Source organism: Sapajus apella, unplaced genomic scaffold (assembly GCF_009761245.1).
Source record: "Sapajus apella isolate SASKATOON/1434 unplaced genomic scaffold, GSC_monkey_1.0 scaffold105, whole genome shotgun sequence".
Taxonomy (NCBI): domain Eukaryota; kingdom Metazoa; phylum Chordata; class Mammalia; order Primates; family Cebidae; genus Sapajus; species Sapajus apella.
In genome coordinates this window covers 1,675,262-1,699,887 of record NW_022437045.1, presented here as the reverse complement: position 1 = coordinate 1,699,887, position 24,626 = coordinate 1,675,262, and the positions used below count along the sequence as shown (strand labels likewise).

Below are 24,626 nucleotides of genomic sequence, written 5' to 3'. Positions count from 1 at the left end.
GTGTCAATGAATCTAGCCATCACTAACATTTATTACAAGCACACTACGTGCCAAGTGTTGATGTCTGCCACAGTCCTATGAGGCAGGGAGTAGTTTACAGATGACGGCATGTAGACTTGGAAAGGACATGTAGCTTGCCTAAGGCCCAGAGTTTCTATAAGTGGCAGAGACAGGACTAACATCTGGACTCATCTGTCATCGCAGTTGACAGTACAGTGATGTTAGTGGCAGAGGGTTGCTAGCTGGGACATCTTCAGATATAATGTCCTTGGGTGTTCGTTGTATTTTCAACTCGAAAAAGGGATCAACAACATATCCCTTTGGAAATAAGTCAATTTCCTGGATTCTATCAACTGTGTGTATAAGTACAGAGCAGTGTTAATGCAGCATATTCTGGTACCGTTTTTGGCTGCTCCTTTGAGGGGGTTATTACAAAGAAGAGGTTCAAAGTAATGATTCAAACAAATTCCTTGACCCTTGCTTTATCAGGGCGGAGTTCCATCCAGAGTTAAGACAGGCTCTAGCGTCTGCATTAATGTTACTTCATGGAACACGTCTCGTGCATAGCAAAAGCCCCATCCATTTTCCATTCTAACAGATCCTCCTACAATATATGTTTATAGCTTAAGCTCATATTTACACCAAACCATTGTCTGCATCTAGTTGATCATTCATTTATTGAAGGATTTTGAATGTCTTATGTAGAGAAGCCAGACAGACAATGCTATTTCTTTAGCACATGTGCTTTTGGGGCACAATTCTTCCTGCCTTGACAAATTACAATGATGGTTTTGCCAGATGGAATATGGACTCCCCAAGGAAATGTGAGGACTGCTGAGAACTCTGCAAAGGCAGCAAAACGTGTTCCACTTGGAACAGGAGGTGACAGTCAGAAGTCAAATAGAGGTTGTACCCACAACCATTTACACTTATAAAGCCCCCTTTACAAAGGAGTCCCACGGCACAGTGCGTTGAGACGTTTTAAAATGTCAGTGGTTAAGGACAACAGAGAGCAGCAGCAAACATAACCTTTAGTGTAGCCCAGAGTGCTGACAGAGAGAATAAGAGGTTGCGTGCTTTTTATAGGAAGCATATACTCACCACATTGTCTGAACCACCATTGTTCCAAATGTGAAACTTTTATCTGATACCAGTGGATTTTGGTGTTACTCTGTGATCCTAATTCAGCAAGTATATCTAAGCTTTTTGCTGCATAAAATAAAATTACTACAAAATTGCCACAAGGCAGCACTACTTTGTGGAGACTACAAGCTAGGATTGATAACTTTGTTCTTTTAAAAACAAGACACAGCCTAAATATTCCATATCACACTACAATACACTTTCTAAAATTTAAAAACGCTTTTCTGTTTTGATGCTTTGTCAAATTATTGTCCTTTTGGTTTTTTATTGATATGTAACAGTTGTACATATTTTGGGGGTACATGTGATGTTTTGACATGCGTAAACAATGTATAATGATCAAATCAGAGTAATTGGGAAATTTATTGCCTCAAACATTCATCTTTTTTGACTGGGGGGAGAGAACATTTCAATTCTTCTCTTCTAGCTATTTAAAAAATATATAATAAATTGTTATAATTTCCCTGCTGTACTATTGAATATTAGAACTTTCATGTTACTGTATTTTTAGACTCATTAACCAGCTTCTCTTCCCTCCCGCCTCTTCCCTTCCCAGCGTCAGTATGTATCATTCCACTCTCTACTTCTATGAGATCCACTTTTTTAGCTCCCACATATGAGTGAGAACATGTGATATTTGTCTTTCTGTACCTGGCTTATTTCACTTAACATAATAACCTCCAGTTCCATCCATGTTGTTGCAAATGACAGATCATTTTTTGTTCTTTTAAAATTGTTGTTCTTTTTATCCCAAACTGATAATACTGGTAATTAACAGTTCCCATGTAGGTGTCAATGGGCTTCCTTGCACTGTGCAGGTATAAAGCTTCATCTATCTTTTATAGATGTAAAGATACAGATGTATAGATGTAAAGATCACACAGCTGATGAATGGCAGAGCTTGGATTCAAACCATGTAGTCTGGCCTCACAATCCTGCCCAAACTTCTATATTCCAATTTCCTGCAATACCTCCCATTGGCTAAACCTCACTAGAAGCCAGTGCTTAGAAGCCTAGAGTATTCAGATTGAATTCCTTTTCCATGCAGAGCAGAATTTTGGAGTTTTCAATTACAAAACTTTAGTATTGTAAATTCTGAAATTTCTGATTTGACATCTTTTTGGTTTCCTATAATCAGAAAGTTGTCATTTTCTAAACAATGCAACCCATAAAATGTGGTAATTTACTGAATGAATCTGAACTTTCATTATAGGATACAGATGTCTTTCTTGGATAGTTTTCTAATATCCAAAAGGTTGAGATAAGGAAATAGATGACAAACCAGGTGGTTATCAGACAGCAGTTCTAAGGATGTTATTCATTGCTTCACATTATCAATTCCTTCCAAATTCTGACTCCCTGCCCCACACATTTTTTGTGGTTATGAAAGGTGAATGAAGAACTCAGAGATATTTTAGATGGTTTCATCCTCAGCTCCTAAATTTTATCTTTAGAGGGTTTCCTTTGATTTATCTTCACGATTCATTTTTCAGTCTCCAGAATTATAAAAGTGAATTAATTTTGTCTCTAAATATAAATCAGAACTAATTGACAATAGTTTTCAAATTACTTCGAATTCATTATGAATCTGACTTTTGAAACATGAACAGTCTTTTAATGGATTATAGATCTTCAAATTTTATCATAAAACACATAAAATTTTAGCAATAGGAGAGGTATGCTAAATTATCTATCTCAAGTCCTGACATTCCATGTAATCTTTGTGGGTAAGGACTTAAAATAATAAAAACTCATACTTTCTCTCTTCCTCTCAATTGGCTAGAGGAGTCTGCTTCGGTATGCAGGCGTGCACATTGGCTGGGTCAATGTCGTGCTATAAATTTCCTTTGGATTTGCTTCACTCTGAGGCTCAGGCTGGAAGACTACAGGCTACCTGATGAATATTCTCATGGAAATGGTAGAAGCTCAATAGAGAAAACCCAAATGGGTACAGTCGCATCTCAAGTCTCTACAATGTCATGTCACTATTTGCTTATTCGCCAAAGCAAGTCAAATGACCAAACTCAAAGTCATGGAGTAGGTAAATGATCATTGCTTCCATCAGACCACAGCAGACACGTGGCTGTGTGTTACTAGTGCAGGGAAGTGACACTTGTGACTCATCAATCCATTTCTGCTTACACTAGCTATAGAGGATGATGTTATATACAATTGCTAATAAACCACAAACCTCAAAGAGGTACATATTATTATCATCATCATTTTGCAAAGGAGAACACTGGCACAGAGAGGGAACTTGTAACTTGCTAAAGATCACACAGGTGATAAATGGCAGAGCTTGCATTCAAACCTTGTAGTCCAGCCTCACAGTCCTGCCTAGCCTTCTATATGGGCTTAGCAGCTTGAAGCACCAATTTCTCTCTTTCTAACATGTCTGTTTCTGATATATTAGAAAAAATAAAATGTGATTGACATAATGGTGGCAGATCTCCAAAAAATAATAAAAAAATATGTATTTACTATTAGTGAGAGGAGGAATTACTGTAAAGCAATACGACAATATCACTGCCACACAACAAAAGTTCAGAACCACAAGGAGATAGAGTAGAAGGTAAATGGGGGAGAAAGTTTAGAGTATGATGACATAGCAGATCTAAGAAAATATTAGCTTAAGTCTGGGCTAAGATTCAAAAAAAGGAGTTGTCATAGAATTGATTCAAAGATGTGTTAGGAAAGCAGGCAGGATAAAACAGCGCAACCTACCCCTGATTAAAAGATTGAGATTTACCATAAAAATACCTTAATAAATGGACCGAAGAAACACTGTAAAGCAGAAATACAAGAATTGAAATAACAGATGATGGGAGAATTGAAACAAGACCCTGGCAGAACTTAGGGAATAAAAAGTAGAATAAAAATATCACAGAAAAGAAACAGCAAATTGCACAAAGAAAAACATACACTGCAGTAAGCAAAGATAGAGATTTAAAGGGTGAAACCAAGAACAGTGATCAAAATAAGATGAAAAATTATGAATTTATTTTAAAAGATTAGAGAGAAACTTCCAATATAGTATAAAGCAAAAGTAGTACAGCATATACATAATTGGAGTCTAAAAAGAAAAGCAAGAACAGTAGGGGACATATATTTAAAAATATAATTCAAACATATTTTCAAAAATAAAAGAATATTTATAAATATATTTAACACTTATATCCCATGCTGAGGGAAAGAACATCGGCATGGTCAACACTGAGTTATAACCTAACACAATTATTGGTTTTTAATAAAAATAAAAGAGAAATCTCTGTACAACCAGGTTGCAAGAAGAAAGTATCACCCTGGCTTCAGATTTTTTCACAGTGACACTTGATTCAAGATTTGGGTAGCAGTACAAAATCATAAAGGCTATTATAATGCCTCAGCAACTAAATAATGTAAAATAGAAAGAAGAATGGAATAGAGTAGAATAGAATAAAGTCTGGACATAAAGACAAAATACATAAGAATGTAGGAATTAGGACAAAATGGCCTCACAAACCAGTTGGTAGACAGATTGTTTAACTTAATGTGTTGGGACCACTGAATGATCATCTGGGAGAAAGATGACATTGAATCCATATTTCATATTTCTTGCTAGGATAAATTTTAAATGAATGAATTAAATGTGGAAAATGAAACTATGGAAGTTCTAGAAGAAAACATGGAATAATTTCTTGAAACTAGAATGAAGTGTCTTTCTAATCATCACTCATAATTCAGATGCTATAAAGAACTGATAAACTTGAATAACAATAACCATGTTATGCATGCTATAAAAAGGACATACATAAAGTCAAAAAACAAATGACCAATAGGGAAAACATATTTTCAACTTATGTAATAGACAAAGAGCATATATTTAGAATTCTCATAAATCAAAAGCAAAATATATAGAAGCAGACAGTTGAGAAAAAGCCTTTATCAACATCTGACAAGATGTTTCTGTTGTTGTAAGGAACTAAAAATAAAGCTAAAGTGTTTTGTTTTTTTGTATTCAAGTTATCTGAACACCTAAATTTGACAGTATGTTCTACTGCTGAGACTGAGGATTTGGCCTCTTTATTCATTGCTGGTGAGAGTGTAAATTTGTACAACTGCACAGGGCAGTGATATCATCTTAAAATATCTATAGTTTCAGCCTTCCTTTCTTTAGACTTTATTTTGGCGTGTGTTTTTATTTCATCATAAGCAAGGGTTAGATTTTGTCAAAGCATTTTCAGCCTCTTTCAGTGAGATTGTCATGATTTACTCCCATACTCAGTTAGCAAGTGCATTACATAAATAAAAATGACCTGATTGAACCATTCTTTTTGTATCAGTCAGTAAATTTAAACAATTTGAAATATTTACACATTTAGAAAAACGCTGACAACAAAATGATTACCTACGTGCCTACAGTAAAGATTAAGCACTAATAGATACCAAAATTTTGCCATGTTCTCTTTATTTCATTTTTAAGTTTTAAAAGAAATGAAACAGTAGGTAAAGTTAGAACTCACCTCTGTTTTCTTTCATTTTGCTTTTGCTTGAGAAGGTAGATGTAGCACTCAAATTTTATGAGTAAATCTCTATTTTTTACTCTAAGGTTATTTCTAAATTCATTTTTTCGTATTATATGACCATCTTTTCATATGTTTTTTATGCAGATATACAGACATTCTTTTAAAAGACTATTTAAAAATAACATTGCTTGACAATAGAATATTTCTAAATTAAACTTCTCTCAACGTTGTTAAACTTTCTTCTAAACTTTTTATGAGTTTACACTCTTACCAGCAATGCCCACTGTACTACATTTTCATCAGCATTTGGTGGTGCCATTTTAAATTTTGCTCATGTATTTTTAATTTCCACTCAGGTTTCTTGCTGTGTGAATTGCTTTGTAATATTCCTTGCTAATTTTTCTATAGGTTCTTTGCATTTTTTTTTTTACTGATTTGTAGGTATTATTTATATCATCTATATTCAAATGCTTTGCTTGTTATATTGATCACAAATATCTTTTTTCCTTAATGCCTTTTTTTATGAGTCATCTTTTATAAGTTCAAACTTTTTATGTCAATGAAGTCCTATTTAATGAATTTTTCTTCATTAGATATTATTTCATGTCTTATTTGAGAAATTGTTTACTATCCTAATGCCTTGAAGTTATTCTAAATGTTTCATACCTTTATTTTTATTAAAATCTTTCTTAGTTAAGTGTGTATTTAATAAAAATACAATGCATACTTAGGTATTAATCCTTTTGGAATAAATTTCTGTGTATGGTGTGAGGTAGAGATCAACTTTGTCTTTTTCTCTATGCACAGTCAATTGCCATTGACATTTATTGAATAAATAATGCTTTCTCCACTGATTTGTATTGCCATCTCTGCCATATATTAGAATCTTATTCATATGTTTCCATTATGTGTTTTCTGTACCTGTGGAAAATTTTCTCTATTTCTATACTAATTTCTCTCTGTTTTAATTACTATAATTTTATAGAAGATTTTGATACAAAATAGTCTTCATTTTTTTTCTTGAGAATTGTGCTGAATATTCTTTGCCTTTTATTGTATTATATGAATTTTAGAATCAGTTTATCAATTTTCATGATAAATCTTCTTAAGGCTTTGACTGAGATTAATTTAATTTATAGATTAATCTTGGGAGAATTGGTAGCTTTTATAACATTTATTCTTCCCATTTTTCGCTTTTAACTCATATTTCCTATGTGGACATTCCAGAAAGTCTCACAGCTTTTTTCATGAAGGTCTTTTGCTTCATTTACTCCTAAATGTTTTAGTGTAATTGTTGCTGTAAATATTATCTGTTAGGAAATTATGATGTCTAACTATCAACTGAGGAAAAGAGGAGAACAAAGCATGTCAATAGAGAAGGAAAGGCAGAATTTCACCAGATGAAATCTTTTAAAGTCAGGTTGTAGCAAGGCTATGGCAGCATCTAAATCAGGGGATGGATGCAGAGACACGTTGGCTAGCATATATTTGACTCCAGATTACCAGCCCTAATTAGAGAGCTAATATAACTCACACATATACAGAGGGCAGTTGGTATTTGTCATCTCTATCTGAAGCTTGCTGGTTTGCATGTATGGAGCAATAGCAATAGCTAAATTGAGGAACACACTGGCCAAACTATAAAAGAGTTATATCGGACATTTATAATACAATAGTGGTGGCTCTAATTTTCTAAGATACATCAAGATTGATTTTAATGTATATAACATACATGTGTCTAGGCCTTCAAATCTCAACTGAGCACCTATAAAAAATTATTGCCGTAGTAAGAAGATTTTGGGAAGAGGGGACAGAATTTAGACATTTTACATGTAACATATTTTGTTGTCTCTCAGATGCATAGGAAGCTCAAAGAAACTTTACAAATTTGCCTTCATGTTCCTTTCTTCTCAATTTACAGTAAAATCTCTGTATTTTACTCCATTGACTCAGGCTTTATTGATATTCCCTTTGATGCAAGGTTATTCCACTAGAGCACACCTACAAAATGATGAAACTCTAAGTGTGTTCAAGTAACTGCAGTACAATCAGCCATGAAATAAAATAAATTCTGATAACCAACAATCTAAGCTGACTCACTCATGTATGAGCGCACAACACACACACACACACACACACACACACACACACACACTCTTTCCCATACACGTTCATATCAGTCTTACTTTTAAAAAATACTCATATGCAAATTTTAATATTTCATTATAAGTCACTTTATGAATATTTATAGAAAATATTTGCCAGTTTACCTACTATTTCCTTTTTTTAAAAATATATTTTTAAAAATCCCTGCATTTCCTTTTTGATTACCAATTCCCAGGGGGCCAAAAATCCAGGCTTCTTATTTTACATAAGCCCAAATCATTCCTAATTCATGTTATACTACAAAGTCCATAATCAGTAAAGAAGTTCTAGTGTTTTGAAAAGCATCACATGTCAACAGTTTGATGTCTCATTCTAACCCCCTACTTGATCTATATCAGGCAATAGATAGACTAAAATAGAGGATTGGAATGAACTCATTGCTGATCTTGTGAAGATTCAAATGCAAACATTAAACAAAAAGCAACATTTAAAAAAAACCTACAGTTTCCCCCATCTAGATATTTACTTAATATTAATTTTTCTACCTCTAGCAAATGTTGCTGTAATGTTTGTGATGTAGACTTTTTTCCTCTGCAGGAGCATTTGGGACCTATCTATGTACTACAAACAAGACTGAACAAATAAGAAGGCAAACATCAAAATGTATAGTGGGCAATGGGTTAGGAAGATATTTTAAGAAAAAGTACAATGCATAAGCAGTTATGAAGGGAGAAGGCAAAGAAAGGAGGAGAAAGCAGTGTCATCACCTAACAGGAGCTCATTAAACAGACTCTGATGAGAGAAGCCCAGTGTCTAAAAGCAATTGTAAACTGACTTGGGAACAGCACTTGCAAAAGGGATGACAATTTTTATTCAAATGTCAAATTATTATTTTTTTGATGTTTGAAGTTAATTTCTTTTAAAATTTACATACAAGAAAATTCATTCTTTGAGGGGTGGCTCTCCTAAATTCAAACACATTCCTATAGCCTCTAGAGATCACTGCAGTCACCTGTCTAAATAAAGTCAGCAGCGAATGAACGCAAACACAAATACACACACACAACATCCCCACGTCCCCCTCCCCTGCAACCTTCAAGAAATGTCTTGGGATTTCTGGTCCCAACAAACACAAAAGACAGGAACATTCATTGAAAAGAGGACAATAGAGATCTTGTTAACATTCTAGTGATCTCCAAGGGCATAGTAAGACTGTCCCGCCCCAGAGACCTTCCCTATTGTCCCAGTGACAACGATTTATAGCCTGGGGTGCTAAAACTCTGCACCCTGGCTTCATTTGAATCACCGTTTTGTTGACTTATGTTTTAAGATTTACTGAAACTTGTCACTAAGATTTGTACCACTGAGATAAATATTACTGAGTTGAAATTCTCTTTCTTTTTGGTTAACTTCCTTATCTTGAAAGAATATCTTACTAATCTGGAAAAAGGTTATCTTGCAAAGCATTCAGAGGGAGTTTTGTAATTTTATTGGATTGAAAGCTTGCATCGTGTCATTGTTTTTTTGTATAACCTGGCACAGTCATAAGCAAAAATATTGTGATGGTCTCATCAGAAATTCCATGGTTAAATTATTTCAAATAAATAATGTAAAAGATAACAAACTTCCTTTTCATCCATGAGAATACGATTTTAGAGACAGAGTTAAAAGATTTTGGAAGGTGTGGGGGGAAATCCTGTCCATTTATACTCAGAATAAGGCACTTAGGTACAACATAGCATACAAGTGAAAAACAGAGAACTATGCTTCCTTGGTATTTATCCATTGCATTCCAAATAAAATGGAAATATCTCCATGACCTGAAGTGGTGTGTGTACATGTATTTCATTCCCCTTTAACACCAAGACACAACAAAGTTGGGTGGGGGTGGGACCTCTTATAGCAGTTAATACAGAAATTGATGGTTAAATAGAAGATTGATAAAGATGCCCCTCTTTTACCTATACAGCACTGAAAATACTATTGCTGGTTCAGGATACATTAACTAATTTCAACAACTTCACTATTGAGCTTTGAAATATGATGCTATTTTAATAAGCACTGCCCTGGAGATTTTTTTTTTGGAAGAGATGCATTTTTTAAAAGTAATATTTATTTTCCAAATAACTTGTTATTTTAATATGGCTTATTCATATTTGGGATGGGACTTCCTGCTCCACTGATTACCACATCTCCCTAAAACTCAGCTGGGATCATCCAAGGGAAGGAGGTCTGTACCCAGCTGTCTCCACCCTATGGGATAATAAGAGTCACTTACGGCAACATCTCCAGGGAGGTTTTTGTTTACTGAAGGCTTTCTAATTTTCTTGGTAAAAGACCCTGTCTATGTCCTCCTTGTAATACTGCCAACAACTTACATGTGTATGGCAAGAAGCTGATTTTTCCTGTATTGGGAAAAAGAGGTTCCAGCAGTCTGGATTCACCAGCTCTTAAACATACAGGTTTGAATTAGACCTGAGTGAAGATTCTTGTGCAAGCCAACATTTTTCATACAGCTCTAATGAGCCCCTATTGTATTGGTAAGCCTTGACCTCTAAAGCTCTCGAGTTTGCCCTAGTGCTCTGTCTATAGAAGACATGAAGAAAATTGTGAATTCAGGTTAACTCTCCTGTAAACACAAGTGAACTGTAGGAGCAGCCCCCACTAAATCTAGGAAAACGACTAGGGAATTCTGTGGTTGTAGGAGCTGTCTTGTGTCAGATGGTATCTCAGAGATGGCTTCTGGGAATGCATTTAATCAATTTTTTGTTTCCTCCTATACAAATGGGGCCTAGGCTGTATATTCCAATGGGATTTTGATTGCAGACGCTCTTGAGGAGGCAATATAGTCATATGGTACTTTCTGTGTAGCAATATATAGTAAATGTTAGTTAGTCATAAATGTGCACCGAGCACAGGGTGGTAGTTTTCAAGGAAGGGTCTATTTTCCACTTGAATTAAGTTTCGGTCAGAACTTACTGACCATAGACAGGAGACTATATTTTTCTAAAACAAAGACAATAGTCTCAAACAATTAAGGAGTAGTCAGTGATAAGCCTATCCTGAATCTCCTCTGCTTCTTTAGAAGTTAATCTTTATCCACATAAAAATGTCTGCCAGTCATTGACAGGTGTACATTTTACCTTCAGTCCTTTATATCTCTCAGACAGAATTCCATCACTAGGATCTGAAAAATTGTTAGCTCCATGAGATTAGCTTTTACCCAACTCACATAGACTGCCTGGCATAATCACTAAGAGTCTGATGAGTGAATGAGTAAATTAACAAAGGCTCAAATTCTTCATAAGTATCATCAGACTTCAAATTAAACGCACTATTGCTGGTAGATAAATATGTTAGGAGAGGAGGGAGAGAAAGTCCAGGATCACTTATTCATAGCCATGGAAGGTCAGCAAAGCTGAGTGACTCCCGGAACACAGTGGGCTTGGTTGACTTACACGATATTTTCGTTTTTGAAATGAACAATTGGGATTAGGACGTAGACTTGGAAATAGATGTGAGGTCCTGGTTCTAGGCAAGAGTCACTATTTTTCTTTCTTCTTTCCTTTCAGATAAACGTATTCCTAACCAATTAAATTATTTCAAATTATTACTGACCAATTAAATTATTTTAAAATCTAGTTTCGACTCATGAGTCATGCTCAAAAATCAATAGGTCTAGACTCCACAGGAGTGTGGTAACTCTTATAAACAAAGCAGTAAATATTCAGGAAGACAAAGCTACATTTGTTGTTTTTTTAAGTAGAAAACATAGCAGTCTAATTATGGAGGTATGACCTGTAGATATCTCGATAGACGTCAGAGAAAAACCTACCCTACTTGAACCCTTTATAAAATACTAATATAAAACTTGAAGAAGACTTCAAGTTTTCATCCAATCCAATTAGCAGATTAGCTAGCAAACTCTACTACCTGAAAATGTCAATATTAACAAACAGTTTGAGAAACAAAAAAAAAAATGGCTGGAGATAACTGATTAACAAAGAAAATTATTACAGGAGCACCAGACTAAGAGGCCAGAGATCTAAGCCAGCCGCACTGACTATTGGTAGACAAGTAACTGGGCAGCACAGCCTAGCCAAACAGACACATAAAATTGACCATCATAACAGGTCTTCAGGTTTGCCAGAAGACCGTATTTAAAGAGACAATCTTGCAGAGTTCAAACCTAAGCTAGGTCTCTTCATTCCACAAGGCTTAGAAATCTAATTTTTGTCAACAGAGTGAGAGATCTACCTTTTAAGATAAGAATTTTATTAACAGAGCTCACACGGCTTGAAATATACCTGTCACAGGTGTCAAAATCCTTGCATTGGCATGACCAGTACATTCTCTTTGTTTTTTTTTTTTTTGAGACAGAGTTTCACGTTTTTTTTTCTTGCTGGAGTGCAATGGCGCGATCTCGGCTCACCGCAACCTCCGCCTCCTGGGTTCAGGCAATTCTCCTGCCTCAGCCTCCTGAGTAGCTGGGATTACAGGCACGCACCACCATGCCCAGCTAATGTTTTTGTATTTTTAGTAGAGACGGGGTTTCACCATGTTGACCAGGATGGTCTCGATCTCTTGACCTCGTGATCCACCCGCCTCGGCCTCCCAAAGTGCTGGGATTACAGGCTTGAGCCACCGCGCCCGGCCAGTACATTCTCTTTGTGTAAACATATCAACTTAAAAGCTAGATTGTAATCAAAAGTTTGCTAAGTGAACAAGAAATCAGAATTCAAATGTTTAATAGCACAAAGTTAAGTTGGATTGACACATTCATCTCCAAAATGGGAACATTATTGCCAGTGAGGTTGGAATGATGCCAGATGTTTGTTTTTGGCCAAGCAACTCTATCGCTGGATTGGACTCAGATATATAGAAATTAGCTGGGCGTGGTGGTGTGTGCCTGTAATCCCAGCTACTTAGGAGGCTGAGGCAGGAGAATTGCCTGAACCCAGGAGGCGGAGGTTGCGGTGAGCCGAGATTGAGCCATTGCACTCTAGCCTGGGTAACATGAGTGAAACTCTGTCTCAAAAAAAAAAAAAAAAAAAAGTAGTTTTATTTTCCAGGCTTACATTGCAGACACTTCCCCTTTTGGTTTACACATTTTTTATATGTTCATATATTTGATTATGGTAAACTAAGTTTTGCAGGTCTGGTATTCAGTCTGTTTCTTTAAGGAGACTCTACCTATTTTTTTTTCCTGATATATTTTTTAATCCTCAGAGGTCAATATCACTTCCTAGTTATTATGATTTTGGTGCTGGTATCACTTACCACTGGTACTTAATATTTACTAAACAATAGAGAAAGAGATGAATGAACAACCTTTGGGCTTGAAACTTAAAAGTCCGGGTGCACTCTAGTGCAGAGACAATTAATACTGGCATTGGATAGGCCTAGGTTCAGACTTTTGTTACCAACTTCTTTATCTGTAAAATAGATAACACATGGGGTTAGCTGAGAATTAAAATGAGACAATGTAGGTAAAAGAACCAATGACTATACACTGACATAGAGGAAGTAATCAATAACTAATAATTGTCTGAATTTGCTCCTCCAGCCCCTCCCCTGCCTTGGGATTTGTATACATTTGAAGATGGAAAAGAGAGAAATGTTTAGCTTTTATCTAGACTCAAGATGCAAATGCTTGGCAGAGTTAGAGCCATAGTACCTGCTAACAACAGTCATGAGACACTATTAGTCAGAGTTCCATAGAGGGACAGAACTAATATACATATATGTGTGTGTGTGTGTGTGTGTGTGTGTGTGTGTGTGTGTGTGTGTCTATATATATGTATATGTGTATATAACATATATAAAGGGGAGTTTATTAAGTATTAACTTACACGATTACAGGACCCCACAGTAGGCTGTTTGCAAGCTTGAGGAGCAAGGAGAGCCTGTCCGAGTCTCAAAACTAAAGAACTTGGAGTTTGATGTTTGAGGGCAGGAAGCATCCAGTACGGGAGAAACATGTAGGCTGGGAGACTAGGCCAGCCTAGCCTTTTCATGTTTTTCTGCCTGCTTTACATTTGCTGGCAGCTGATTAGATTGTGCCCACTAAATTAAGGGTGAGTCTGCCTTCCCCACAACACTGACTCACATGTCAATCTCCTTTGGCAACGTCCTCACAGACACACCCAGGATCTATACTTTGTATCCTTCAATCCAATCAAGTTGACACTCAGTATTAATCATCACAAGTCCACACCTTGTCAACCTGAACCCATACGCATATCCTGAGAACATACATAATTCTCAAATAAAGACAATGATAAGGCCACAATTACGACTAACATAAAACAACTATTCTTCGTACAACTGGAAGTGCACCAATCTCCAACTCAAACACTATTACATAAACTTAACAATACTTAAATGCTGATATGAAGTCAATAAATCTTACATCACATGATAAAGGAAAAGGAAGTAAAATGAAGATATTTTCTTAGTACAAGTATATAAACATGCTATAAACATGCACAAACATGTTTTAACGAAAGGAGGAGGAAACACTCATGACAGGTCCAGTCCTCTTTTCTGCAGCTGGTCACGTGGTTGTAGCTGGTATTGATGACTGCCTTCTTCTACCCATTCTGTATTCCTTTGCCTTCAGCTTCAGCAAGCACCTTGGCAGGTTGTGGTGTTTTTTTTTTTGAGATGGAGTTTCACTCTAGTTGCCCAAGCTCTGGAGTGCAATGGCACGATCTTAGTTCACTCCAACCTCTGCCTCCTGGGTTCAAGTGATTCTCCTGCCTCAGCTTCCCGAGTAGCTGGGATTACAGGCATGTGCCACCATGCCTGGCTAATTTTTTGTACTTTTAGTAGGAATGGGGTTTTACCATGTTAGCCAGGCTGAGTTCCTGTTTTTGTTTTGTTTTGTTTTTTTACTGGTGGAGTGACCCAAACCTTCATTCCTGAGGGGTCATTTGTAGTCCTGCCTGGATTTGGCTCTTGCAGTTTCCCATTGACCTTAATCATAGGGCATGGTAATACTAAGATCTAATGGACCTCCTGTATTCCATGCATACTCTTCTTTACCCCTGTTTTGGAGTAGTAGACTGATATCATCTTGATAGTCTGGGTCAATCACCCCAGCCAACACTGTAACTCCCTTCTTAGCCTGCTGACTTAAAGGTAGGAGGAGCCCAAAGTGTCCAGGTGGTGATATTAACTTCCAGTTTATTGGAATCATTGTTGTGTCTCCTGGTAGCAACTTTCCTCCCTCTGGAACTAAGACCTCTAGGCTAGCAGAAGCAATGTCACAGCAACAAGAAGCAAAAATTTTGCTAATGGATCACTAGGCGTGACACCCATCCCAGTTTTTGTAAATTCTAGGCAAATGGTCTATGAGCAAACAAATGACAATCTCAAGTAGTGCTATGATATGAAGCATACCCCACCAGTGCATGACAAAAGCTCAGAAGGCCTGTGTCTGAAGCCCATGACTGGTCTAATGAAGGATGTTGTCAGACAGTCAATGATAAAGGATGCCACCGCATAAAGCATTCACTCTTCTAACAGAGTATGAGACAATGAGCGTTACTGTCTCCCACATTTTGCTATGGTCTTTGCCTTCCATGTTTGAGGTTATAAACTATAAAAGCTAGAGGTTAATATGTTTGAGGTTCTGAACTATAAGACTGCTAGAAAATGAATATATATATATATATATATATATACAATTTATTTATATATATATGTATATATAATGTGTATTTAAAAGTAATTTCTGTACGAGACAGTGTAACCTGACCTAAAGAAGTAAGGCTAAGGAATTGAATGACTGGGTTTATGTTCTGATTTAGGTACATACTAGCTGTACAACCCTTGACACTTTACCTGAGAGCTCTAAACTTCAGTTTCCTTATGTTAATAACTGCCTGCAGGGTTGTACCAGGGATCAAATAATAAGAAAGGCCCTTAGTAAGGTGCTATTCAAATATTCATCATTCAAATATTCAAGTGTCAGTTATTACCATAATTAAATAACTTTGTAATTGAAAAATTTTATGTATAATATTCTTTACATTTCTGTAATATCTGTCATTTGGGACCATAAAATAATCATAAAACTTAATTAATAGTGTATGTCTTATATATCTAATATATTTAAAATTCTATTTTAAAATATACCTGCATACACTAAATATAGTTTCCTTTGAATGGTGTCATATTTTATTTTTAAAAGTACAAATATTTTAAAATAAGCTTAATGGTTGTGGCTTTATTAAATTTAGATTATTTTATATTAAAAAATCACAACAAACAAGATTTTACTCTAAACAAAGAGACAAAGGGAAGTTATCATGAGAAATCCAATTTCTTAATTATCCTGGAAACAGGTATAAATCCTCAGCTCTTAGCCAGAGGGAAAATGTGGGGAGACTTTAAACTGAGATAGCAGTTACTGTGTTCCCCCAGCGGTTTCCGATTTCAGGCCTAATCCAGTCCTCAGTGGCTGGATTTTAGATTCAATTTTGCTCAGGTGCTTGCTACATTATTGGGCAGAGCCCTCATGGGAGTGATTTTTGAGGAAAGACCTGAAAGAAATCAGGGAAGGAAGCATGCCAAGATCAGGGAGATGAGTGTTCAAGGCAGAGGGAAGAGTGAGAGCAGAGGCTCTGAGGTGGGACCCAGTTCAGCAAGTTTGCAAAGGAACAGGAAGCACAAAGGGACAGGCAGGATGATGGTCATGTCCACAGAGAACACATCAAGCAGAAGAGAGCATTGAAGGAAAGTCAGGGCCATGAGCCCTCATATCTCTGGGTCTTTCTGATAATGTTCTCTTCACTTGGTATATTAGTCTGTTCTCACACTGCTATAAATACTCAAGACTGGGAAATTTATAAAGAAAAGAGGTTTAATTGACTAACATTTCTGCATGGTTGGAGAAGCCTCAGGAAACTTACAATTATGGCAGAAGGGGAAGCACGCATGTATTACATGGCAGCAAGTGAGAGAGAGCCACTAAGAGCAGGGGAAACTGTCTTATAAACCATCCGATATGAGAGCTCACTCACTATCATGAGAACAGCATGCGGGAAACCTCCCGCGTGATCCCATCACTTCCCTACCTCAACACGTGGTGATTATAGGTTCGTCCCTTGACATGTGCTCATTGCAATTCAAGATGAGATTTGGGTGGGGACACAGAGCCAAACTATCTCACTTGGAATTCCTTATTTTCTCTTTGATTTGCTCTTAACATGTTATTCGTCCTTTAAGAACCAACTCCAGGCTGGGAGCAGTGGTTCACACCTGTAATCCTAACATTTTGGGGGGCTGACACAGGTGAATCTCTTGAGCCCAGGAGTTCAAGACCAGCCTGGGCAACCTAGCAGGACCCCATCTCTACAAAAGTACAAAAATTAGCCAGGTGCAGTAGTATGCGCCTGTGGTCTCAGCTACTTGGGAGGCTGAGGTGAGAGCATTGCTTGAGCCTAGGATGTTGAGGTTGTAGTGAGCTGTGATTGCACCACTGCACTCCAGTCTGGGTGGCAGAGTAAGACCTTGTTTCAAAAAACAAACAAACAGAACACCAACTCAAGCTCTGCCTCCACTGTTTACCCTCTGGGTTCTCACAGCATATTGCATGTGCTTTCAGTGAGCATGTGACTTCTATTCCATCTAGTGTCATAATTAATATGACTTGTTATCTAGAATTTTACAGCCTATCAAGTACTTACACATGCAGTATCTTCTTGGTAGTCAAAACTAACTTGTAAATATCTCATGGTCCTTAATGGGCAGAAGAGAAAGAAAAATTCAGGGAGAAGCTCAGTAACTCAGGGGTCAGAGCACAGCCTTAGTCTTTTGCCCAAGCTGGGGTCATCTTGCCACCCTCCAGCCTTAGTTATTTCTTTTCTCACTCCCACTATTAACTGAGGGTGAAGGCTGTGTCTGAGCCCATTTCTTCCCTTTTCTCTTCTTGGTACTTCCTGGAGCAGACACTGCTGGAATGCCACTTAGAGTCCTGGGTCAGTGTCCTTTTTTCTTCAATGGTTCCCTGCAAATCCTCCTCTTCCTATAGACTCAAGCTACTGTAGCAGCTGGGTCCCAAAGACAGAATTCAAGGAGTGCCAGGGAGTTTATGTTCCTTAGGGGGTGGTTTTAGCCAGTGGCTGACTGACAGGCCCCCTTGCCTCAGATTGTGACAATTCTTTATATTCCAGGGGTCCTCTGAGGATGAGGCTCAATCTAATTTTCTCTGAGCCTTTGCCTGAAATTCGCTCTGTTCCCCACTCTGCCCTGGGAGAATTTCCTTAAGAGATCATTTGCACATGAGTCTCCTTCTCAGAAACTGACCTTCCCCATGCCTAGACCAAAAACACCTAATTCCAAACTTTTCCCCAGCCCCAGAGTCAACATAGCAGTCAGTGTAGCCCACATTGCACAATAGAGCGGATAGATAAATGTTCATTGGTTGGAAATTGGCTGTGAACCAACCTACAGTAGACAGTCAACACACTGATGTATATTATCATTTGTTTGTATAACAAGCATTACTATAGGGCTATCTTCCATGTATTTATTATTCCACTGCATTCATAAAAACAAGCATGGCTCCACTGTCATACCCAGGTGAGTTAGATGGAACAGCGCCACACTCTGAGTTTCAAATTATGAGTCCTTTATTTTTAGCTGGAGACCGAGAGATGGCTAATGCTCAAAATTCTCTTGGCCCCAAGGAAGGGACTTGATTATATTTTATAACTTGATTTAGGTAGGGGAAGAGGAGCCTAGCTGGAGCAGAGTTTACAGAAGCAGAACAAGCAAGTTAGATAAGGAGGCTGGTAACTGGGAGGCAGGAGGTTCTCATGATTGTTGATTTTTTAAGGAGGGTATACACAAGTGGTTCCCATGATTGCTGGTTACCAAGGTGAGTATTTGATACTTGTCATATAATCAATCAAGGGGGGGCATTCACAATGGCAAGTGGGCTTGCCAAGCAGGCTATGGTTACAAAGGTTATATGTTTCAATAGTTCTAAATACAGCATGACCCAGCACAGTTGTAAGACCCAGGTATGCACTTAAGGGAGGAGTGGCAGGAGGGGTGAGGCGGAGGTCAAGATGGAGTCTATCTGGCTCTCAGCAAAATGGAATCTGTCTGGCTAACACCCAGTAGGTTAGCATACCACTTTAACGAGTTACAAGAGGGAGATACTACATGTAAACTAAGGGTATTTGTCACTTTGGAGTTGTTTTTCCCTATAATATAAATTGTGAAAATATGTTAAATTTCTTTGAGTTACCAAGAACTGGGTAGCTCATTTAATAGTTAACATGCAGAAATACTGCATATAATATTTGTAACTTTAAATATTCTCATATTGCTGTTGAGGAAGAACATTCAGTTTTTTTCAAGGAAAGGAAAGGTTTGTTTAGGTTATCAATTGAAAAAATACACACTTCTGATTGAAGGATTAATTTAAAATTAAATAATCTAGATGTATGAAGTGAGGCCCATAAATAATGAAAAGGGAAAACTTTAGTATAATTATTTTTTTTCCATGAAATTTCATTCTCTGTTTAAATAAAAGCCCATCTACATGCATGTATGCACACACAGGCCTAGATGTCCGCAACGCAAAATCTATCAAAGCATATGTTTTCTCCACTTATAAATGCTACTCGGTTAAACTTCTAGAAGGCAGGATCTTTCTACCCCTTCTCCATCCTCCTCAACCAGAAGAGGGCTTTCTCTCTTACCAGGGTTTCCATGGTACCTCTCCTGCGGCACCTGATAGGTTTAACTTGGCACTCGGCATGTTTTCAACTAGCCTTACTCTTTCCCTGCGCCAGTGGACTTTTGAGACAATCTGAGACATATTTGTATCCATCACCAAATTTTTCAAAGTCTTTTGCACATTGGAATTACTCATAAACCTTTAAGACTTAGTAAACTTCTTTTTTTCTGATTATAAAAATAGTACATGTTCTTGTAGAAAAAGAGAAATTGCAGAAGCATGTAGTGAACTGTAATAACATTAGCCAAGATCTAATCACCCAGAGATTACCATTCTTAATATTTTAGGATCATTCATTTTACCATTTTTTCTGTGTAAATTTAATATATATACACAAACACATTTAATTATTGAGGAGTTATTTTTTAAGCTGTTTCTTATTGTAAAAACAATTTGGTATCTGACTTCTAAAATTTAATATGTCATTAGAAGTTCCTATTGTTTTATTCCACTAAGTCATGACTTTTATATGTTATTCAATATTCTATCACGTTGCTATATCATAATTTATTATATCCTCTCCATATTACCAGACTTTTAGATTGTTTCCAATATTTTGCTCTTATAAACATTATAAATAATGCTATAATAAACATTTTATACATATAAATACTAGAAGTAAATGAATAAAACTATAGAAATACATTATTTTTAGAAAGTTTGTACCAATTAATTTTGTTATGAATAGTAAGAGTAGCTATTATACAATCCCCTCAAAAACTGATGCAGGATATTTTTGCTCCTCAGTTCAGCTAAATCTGGGTTTGAGTCTGAATACCAAAAAAAAATTAGGCATGTGGACACATTGAAAATTGAGGTGGATGAAACTCATTAAGTGAAAGGAAAACTCTCAACTAAAAAGGGGTCCTGCATGCAGGATTTCCACTTCACGAAAATTGAATACCAGGCCACCACACATGAGCTAAGGAGGCCTGGCTCCTCTCCCGCATAGGGTGTGAATTTCTAGTGGCTCCACTCTGTCCTTCCAGTGTGCATGTGAACCCTTAATCTGAGCCACTCCGCATTGATTTATTGCTCTATTTTCTTTACTGTGCATGTGATAAAGACAGAAATTTTCACTGTGAGCATGTCTAGGCAAGCCCCTGGTGCACAATGACCTGGGTTGCATTTGTCTGTCTCCTGCCTCCATCGTTCCCCACTCTAACGAAGTACATCTAACTGCCTTTAGAATAAGGATAAAGAAAATAACTAATCTTAACTGCTTCCTGCTGACAAGGGGCATTGATTTGAGCAAACAGCAGTCAGATCTCCCTCAAAGGCCTAAGAGTTCCCAGTAAAAGGGAGCCAAGGTTTGAGGCTTCAGTTGCATGACCATTTGGAGTTTGAGAAGACAAACTGGATTATTAGAAGATATGTATCAAATGAAAAAGAATGGGGAATCTGGACAGCTAAAAAATCCTGAGGCTGCCAGCATGTCCAGATAACTGGTGGCTGTAGTTTTGCATGCTAAGATTTGGGTGCATGGGGCTTGGCTTTGGTTAGTTCTATTGGTCTTATTTTTCCAAAAAAGAAACCTCCAGGTTATGGGAACCCTGTTTACTCCTGTCACCTGGCATGATTTGCAGGATAATTGCCCAGAACTAAAATATTGATCTAGGTTTTTGTATTACCCATCCCTTTTTTTTTCTTCTGAGTGGCAGCTGGAAACCACTAATTGGTTCACAAGAATAAGCAGGGTTAGTTTAAAATGCAGGTGAAAAACTAAAAAAACAACTAATGAATCTATAATTTAATGTTGTGTCATTAAATTTTGAAGTTTTAAAATCGAAGTTTTGGAACATAATTTTTCTCTCCAGCCCTCATATTTGTTAAAAACAAATTATGATAGGACTGACTTGTTTGCAAAATAAACTTCAGTCTTATACTTGGCCTGATTATTTGCATAGAGTGCAGCAAGAATAATTATTTTTACATTGGCTTCTTAAATTGGCTTTGATGAAACATTCTTCCACAAGGAATCTCACATAGGACTTTTTAAAGCTGAGCCCAGTCATGGGTTTGTGCCCTCAAATACCTGTGAGTTGGATGAATTCCTTTTTTCTTGAGGTCCCAAGAATATGGAGTTCCTGGGCCTGTTAGAAAGTGGCATTATTTACTCACCACAGGTTAGGAACCCTGCATAGAAACTGTGTAGAGAAGGTATGAGGCCAGTTTTCCTAAGGGGTTTTTATTGGCTCTGCAAGTTGAGCTTAGTTCTTGAATAAAGCATACTGCTGCTCTTCTAGTCAAAGCCTTGGTAAAACCAGCTTTCCTAAGGGGCTGTTATTGGCTCTGCAACTTGAGCTTGATTCTTTAAAATAAAGCATGCTGCAGTGTCCTCACCCAAATCTCATCTTAAATTGTAGCTCCTGTAATTCCCAAGTGTTTTGGGAGGGACCCAGTGGGAGATAATTGAATTATGGGGTGGTTTCCTGTATACTGTTCTCATGATAGTAAATAAGTCTCATGAGATTTGATGGTTTTATAAAGGGAAACCCCTTTCACTTGATTCCCATTTTCTGTTGCCTGACATCCTGCAAGATGTCCCTTTCACTTTCTACCGTGATTGCATGGCCTCCCAAGCTACATGGAACTGTGAGTCCATTAAACATATTTTTCTTTACAAATTACACAATCTTGGGTAATTCTTTATCAGCAGCATGAAAATGAACTAATACAACCAGTTTCTCCAATTGCATTGTGTTGCAAAAGAAAATGGATTCTTATTGCACCAATGCAAACAACCATATTGCCGTAAGTTAAGAATACTCACAGACAGTTTCCAAATTCTAGAGGAACCAGGCAGAGAGAAACAAACATGCTCTAAATTTTGATCACATAAGTCTACCTTACTCAATTATTAAAGACTGTAAATATCTCAAAATGAAAGTTTCCTAGACTGAGAAAAACAAAAGACCAGCAATGTTTTAAGTAAAAGTTTACAAAAAGAATACTGTAGTTTTCTATTAGTTCAGTCTATTTAGTTAACTCTTGTTCTGCTTGATATTTGTGAACATTTCAGCTTTTCATGAGTCCTGTACATTTTTCCTTTATTCCATTGTCACAGTCTTCAAAGTTATCAGATAACTGCAATTGAGAGCACCTGTCAAAGCTCTATAGCTGATTCTAAACTGTCTTTTGAAGAGGATCCAAACAAGACAACAATTTTCTGTGAATAACAAAATACCCAGGATAGCTACAGTCATAAACATGATTTGACAAAAAAAATTTGGTATCTCTGTGGTTTACAATAAGTTAACATAACACACTTAATTGTGATTGATAGCATATAATTAGACATTAGAATCTTAGAAATCAAATACAATTTTGGAGCTTAATATTATTCATTAAAATATAACCTGAAGAATATTAAACATCATTTTGGCAATCTCATGTACCTAAACATGTCAGATAATTCTGTTTACCTTTCATCTGGATATTCCAGGGGCCCTCTGTAGCATCTAAAAGCTAGCAGTCAGAAAAGACAAACTTGAGACTAAAATTTGATTTTTGGAAACCTGTTAAATATGTTGGAAGTTTAAAACACTTGATGTTATAAAATAGAATTTCAGATTATCATAAGTTATTTATTTTGCCAAAATGATGACTCAAAAATTTTAAAACAAGGCAAAAACCTTTACTCGTTAAAAGAGAAGACTTAGCTTTCCAAACAATTTGTCTCTTGTCTTCTCTTTCTTTTCCTTGGCAGTCTATCTGGAAGGCAAACAGAAATCTTTCATTATTTTTTACTATTATATGAAAATCTTGCAAAAGGGAGAGAAAGCCAAATTTTATCCTTACATTAGTTTGCTATTAATGTCAATCCCAATTTTTAAAATGAAACCATATAGACAATCCTATCCAACCCTATCCAGTTTGACCATAAGGTAAGATTCTTATAAACCTTTTATAATACTTTACAAATTTTGCTAAAGAGCAGATTTGTGCCTTAAGAAAACCTTGTTGTGCTTTCATTTCAATGCTCAATTTACACAAAAATCATTTAATACTCTTTGGAATTTAGTCAATGTTCACACATAGAATTTCCTTTGCAAGATTAATTTTTAGAAACCCTGCACAACTTGTTTAAACCTTTAACTTTATCTTATCTCATTTAAAACAATCCTTTAACCCTAGGCAAAAATTTTACCTTTTGATACCTTCTTATAATCTTTTAATAAAAACACATTTTACTGTTCTTACATACCTTGCATGTAAATCCATTTTCAGTGGCCTCAATTATGTGTTATAATGGTAACTCTTAGCACTTTTTAGTTTTAGTATAAAATCTGGTAAGTTGTTTTAATTATGCACCAGGCACCAATAAAGTTTGATCTCTTCCAGCATAGTTAAGGATGTGGTTAATTCCATATGTTCCCAGGCCTTACCAGGTTATAAAGGTGACAAGTCAAAGAGTTTTCAAAGGCTGAAGAAACAGTTTACAACCTTAAAACATTGAGTAAATCTAGGATCTGACTTTCATAATTTACACACTTATTTATATTTTAATGATACTTGCATTTTACCAATAATCTTTAAGACAATTTTTATTTCTCAAAGGTTAAGGTCGCATGACCTAAAAGGTATTACAGCTTTTTTCTTTCCTTCAAAGAATATTTGATCTAAGCACTTATTTTTCTTTGAGCCAATTAATTAGAGCTCTTTTTCATAGACATCACACACAACACATATATAGCTACACAGACAAACAGGAGAAGATCCAGGAGTTATAAGATTTTTTTATTTGCCAATCTTCTAATTGGCTATTGGCCTTTGGGTGGGGCACTTTAAGAGCAGGGCTAGGAAAGCATGCAGTTTCTGGGGCCTAATAAACAGATATAGCTGGAAGACAGAGAAAGATTTTGAGAGGGATTTATCCACCTCCAATTCCTGGGGTTCCATGTGGAAAACAGGTTTCTGCCAAAATTAAATCCATGGTGCCTCTCCTGTTTTTCCCAAAGAATCCCATGGCATCAGAAGTTATCTTGGGGCCTCTCATGCATGCATTAAGAGTGGCAAGACAAGGTGAAGAATTATTCAGCTGACTGAGAAAAACATTTTTTTAGCAAAACAGCAACAAAGAAGAGAAAAACAGAAAGACCATTTAAATGTGC

At 36.5% G+C, this 24,626-nt stretch overlaps 1 long non-coding RNA gene across 1 annotated transcript; it reads right to left on the bottom strand.

The window, feature by feature from the left end:
- Positions 1-3,054: 3,054 nt before the first annotated feature.
- On the bottom strand, positions 3,055-23,502 carry LOC116536907. Its single transcript, XR_004262864.1, has 3 exons — positions 23,417-23,502; positions 19,352-19,358; positions 3,055-3,068 (listed from the first exon to the last, which is right to left on the bottom strand). It is a non-coding gene; the product is annotated as an uncharacterized LOC116536907 (long non-coding RNA).
- Positions 23,503-24,626: the final 1,124 nt, after the last annotated feature.